Genomic DNA, 5025 nt, shown 5'->3' on the forward strand with positions numbered 1-5025 from the left:
CACATTGCAAAAACATTTAAATGGAATTCAAAACGCGCTTAATTCAAAATTAATCTCGAAAACCAAATGAATTGCTACATGAAAGACGCTTCAAGGGTGATGGCGGGGGCCGCTAAGGTGTTTTCAATGAGTGCAGGGTGCGGGGGCGGGGGGCGTGGATGTTGGCCATATAGAATTATGGGGTTGTCTTCTTTGTGGCCAGGCAGCAATTGCGCCTAAATGAGCAGCTGCAGCACTTCAAAAGCGTCTAGCAAGGGGTCGGGTGTTGCGTGAGGGGCACACCCCGCACACCCCGCACACCCCTCAACCCGCAGGGAGAAAGCTTGCGTCTTTTCACTTTCTGCTAACGTGGCTTTTTTTTTTGTTGACCAAGCCAGGAATGTGCTGCAGTTCAGAGTGTGGGCGGCTGCTTTACTTCTTAAAAAAGGACAAAAAATTGCAAAAGTCAAAGAAAATGTATTTATTTATTTTTTTTCATATTTTTTGTATAGAAACTCTTAATTGCGCAGCTTGTCCTTTTGATGGTGCGCGCATTGGCCGCCAGATGGCGCTGTCTCAATTATGCCATTTCAGAATTTTTCAATTAAAACAAACACATCCCCGCGCCCGCACACACACACACACACACTCACAAGGCAAGGCTGTCAATTGAACGGACTTTCCCATAATTTGTTCTGATTCATGCATATATATATATTATTTTTTGCATGTGTTTTGGCCCCTGCGAGGGATTTGCGACATCAGCTGAGCGGCATCAAAAAACTGGCAAAGTGTCGCAACTTTTCACATGTGCCACAAAAAACAATGCAACAAATTTAATCAATGCCGAAAGTTTCAGAAGCGCAGAACACATCAAATCAAGCAAACCCGGCAGCATATTTCATTATACTGCGGCAAGGACCAAGCCCCATTGTTTTATGGCACGCGCTTTTTATGGCAGACACGTGACGGGCGCGCCGCCAGATGGCGCCACTGTGCCTGCTGCTCGCACAGCAGCCACGGCAAGCGAGGCAAGCAGCTCCGCCGAAAGCTCTCTCACATTGCAGCTGCCCAAGCTTTGAGCTTTCAAGAAGCTGCCATAACAGCTGAGTTGTAGCTTGCGGCAAAAGCGTTATAAAATAAAGGATCCATTTGCTTAACTCGAAATATTCAAAGAAATTTAATTTCCAGCAATATATTTATTTAAATATTCATTGAAAATAGACTGAATATAGAAGGAGTTCTGCTTTCGATTCATGGGGTATATATAGTCTTGATCAGCATCAAGTTTAATAGCTGCAGACTTTCAAATTGCCGTCCATATCAAGTTTGAGTTAAGTCATCGATAACCTGTTGTGTTTCTATGAAATCGACAGATATCGTTATCGATTTCTTATTTCTTGAACACACTTTGAAGCTTACAAGAGTTTGAGACACCAAATTTGGTGAGTAGACTGTGTTGTTGACTGAATTTATTCTTCGAAACGATTAATCCATGCCAGCAATATGATAAAGTGGTTCGCTCGTTAAAGCTGAGGGACTAGCCTGTATGGAACCAGGCAGCCGGACAGAGGAACTTGGCCAAAGGAACGCAGCTGATGATACATATCAAAACAAGTAAGAGGTTCTAGTCGGGAGCTCCCGACTAGGGAATACCCTGAACCCTCTTCTTCCAACATCAAATGCATATATATATATTCTATTTTAGAAGCTATATGTCAAGTTTGTGACTCTAGCTCTTATTATTTACCAAAATTGTCCACAAAACAGGATATCGATATCGATTTGCTTGGAAACGGAGTAAGTAATCGATTATCGGAAGCAAACTCGATCTGCGCGGGATCTAGGAGCATCTACATCTAAAATTTCAAGTCTCTAGCTCTTATAGGTTCTGAGATCCTTGCGTTCATACATACGGACAGACGGACGGACAGACAGACGGACATGGCTAGACCGACTCGGCTATTGATGCTGATCAAGAATATATATACTTTATGGGGTCGGAGATGCTTCCTTCTGCATGTTACATACATTTGGTTTTGCACAAATACAATATACCATTATACTCATTTTTAATGGGTTCAGGGTATAATATACTTTATAGAGGACGTTTTCCTGTATGCGTTACAGGTGAAGGTGAAGAGTATTAAAATATCTTGAATTAAGTAAAAAACTAATTTATTTATGCACTCCCTTAAAAATATGTCCAGCATCTGACTTTAAGACGCAAAGCTACCAGAGTTAAGGATTGAGTGGGGCATATCCGTTTATGATTACAAGCATTTCCCTTTTAGATATCTAAAAGCGACATCATCAAGACTTGGCACGTTTATAAGCAGCATAAGTAGTTTGACAAGTGAATGCGGAGTTTGAGTTAAGATATGTTGATAAACAGAAACGTTTTCCATACACGAAGCTACCTTTTGACCGAATGTTTCTATGAAAGGTGATATTAAGATCAGATCCAGCCGGTTCCGACGAATGTGCTGCTCGCAACAGAAAGACTGACCTATGGCAAGACGATCTATCAAGACGATAGTCTTAAAGCTGAGAAACTAGACTAGGATGGACTGACGGAGCAGGCTATATCAACTCGGCTGATCTAGCATATAAGTATATATCTGATGGGGTCGGAGAGTTGTCTCCTTCTATGCGTTACACATATCATGACAAAATTATAATACATTCTACAAGGCATATAATCTCTAGACCTCAGTTTCCACAGACTCTTAAGCTTGCCAACTATTCCTATTTAAAGTGCGCCCAACTTAACGTGTTCACATCTCACATTTTGAATGATACAAAATAAAAAAAAAAATAATCATTCGTGATGGTTGAGTGATGGTTGCTGATGGCATCATTGGATGTATGCGTGACAGCTACAACTGATACACACACACACACACACACACACACACACACACACACACAGACACACACATATGAGTGTATCCTTTGGCGCCGCATTGCAAATGAATGTCAGAGAAACTGATTGAATCAACTTTATTTCAAAATGATGCCACTTAGTCTGCATTGTATGCGTGTGTGTGTGCAACAGTTTTGCATGTGTGTGTGTGTGTGTGCATGGGTGGGCGCCTGTGTGTGTGCTGCACAGAGACACGTAACTGGATTTTGTAGCATACTTTTTGGCATGTGCCAACCAAATAAACTTGTTAACAAGCAATTTCTCACGTCTCTTTGGCGCATGGAAGCGTGCCGGCTAGCAATAACCGTTAGTTTGCCAGAGTTGCCAGACTGTTGCCAAAGATCACATTTTGTGTGGTGCCAGATAACGATGGGAAGCGTGCGCGTCCGTGTGTGTGTGTGTGTGTGTGTGTGTGTGTGTGTGCGTGTGTGTGTGTGTGTATAAATGGCATGCCACACAATTTTGTCAGTCACAATCGCAATCTCACAAATCAATGGCAAATTCACACACATACCGCCCCACTCCACCCCCGGTCAGCCGCTGCTCTCGAGCTGCTGCTGTTTTGACTTATCATTAGTTTAATTGGTGGCATGATGCCAGTGCCGTGCTGCCACACACACACACACGCACACGCACACACACAGAAACATTCAGCCACCCGCTCGCTCATATTTGTTGCCATATTTAATTGGAATGTTGCCGAATGCCAGCGGCACAGTAGGTGACATTTTGCTTGGCTGCTTTTCAGTTTAGTTGGGTTGTTTATTTTGACATTTGACACGATTTGTGAGCACAAACAAAACACGCACAGAGCGAGAGAGCGAGAGAGAGAGAGAGAGAGAGAGAGAGAGAGAGGGAGAGAGAAAGAGTGGGGGAGAGAGAGCGAGCGAGCGCAACCCTCGCGGCGCTTTGACTTTTAATTTGTCACTAATTTGTTCATGTCTCATCAAATTTCATCGGCATCAACACCAAACGTCCAACCCCTGCTGCCCCTGCCCCAGCAGCTGGTGTTGTTGCGCTCATTAACGCCTTTTAAGCCGCGCAGACACAAGAAATTATTCCAATTTGTTTGCCGTCGCTTGACCAACTTAATGAAAGTGTCAGCTTTAACGAGCCTCAAATTGTTTTTATTTTTACTTACTAATAATCACAACAACAACAACAACAACAACAACAACAACAACCACAACAGCAACAGCAACGAGTCGTGATGACTTCCTGCCCAGGCAAAACATCAACGCTATTGATTGCTTCATCAGCAGCGCCCCAACAACGCCCCGCACTGGCCCGACCCGATCCACAGTTGTTTCCCTGCGGCGGCTTTGCTGATTTGATTGATTGGAAAAATGATTCAATCTTGCGGCACATTTTGCCATTATTTCGATAATTTTGTCTACCTCGATTATTTGAAACATTTACTGGATATTAAGTGGGCGCATTTGGCACACGCTTGGAGTCTTGGGTTGCCTTTGTGCTGGGCACAGCTAACACGCCATCTAGTAGTGCGTCCGGTTGCTGTTATCGATAACATGTCAATAAAGTCAATTCCGATAACTGTTATCGAAACCATGTATTTAAAGTCCAAACATTAAATTTGCTATCGGTTTTTGTTTAATAATACTTATTTGTTAAACAAAAAGAGCTAAAAAGTCACCTTGAACCGATAACTATCGATACATCAATAAATCGCGCACGAATCGAATAACTTATATACTTGACTCGTATCCTTTTTTTCATCGATATTTATCGAATCAATATATATTACATTGAAATCGATACAAGTATTGCTACACTTGTATGTTATCGATACTTATAAATGAGCATATGCAACTATGTGAATGGTAACAAAAACTTGATAACATGAGTCAAATGTAATCGATATCTAACGATAAGCCTGAAAGCATTCTTTTCGACTATCATTTACCTTGCTACCGGTGCATCTACATGCATTTTTTGACCGATTGTCAAACTGCGCTGAGCTGCATCGATAATTATCGATAACTATATGAGCGAAAACCTTTGGGTAAATGCGACTTCGGATAATAGGAATCGTATAGTTATACACTTGTATCAAAATTCATGTAAATGATACCCTCAAATATCCCAAGTAGACACACATC

The sequence above is a fragment of the Drosophila novamexicana genome, unplaced genomic scaffold (genome assembly GCF_003285875.2).
Source record: "Drosophila novamexicana strain 15010-1031.04,08,12 unplaced genomic scaffold, DnovRS2.1 tig00001939-arrow-arrow-pilon, whole genome shotgun sequence".
Taxonomy (NCBI): Eukaryota; Metazoa; Arthropoda; class Insecta; order Diptera; family Drosophilidae; genus Drosophila; species Drosophila novamexicana.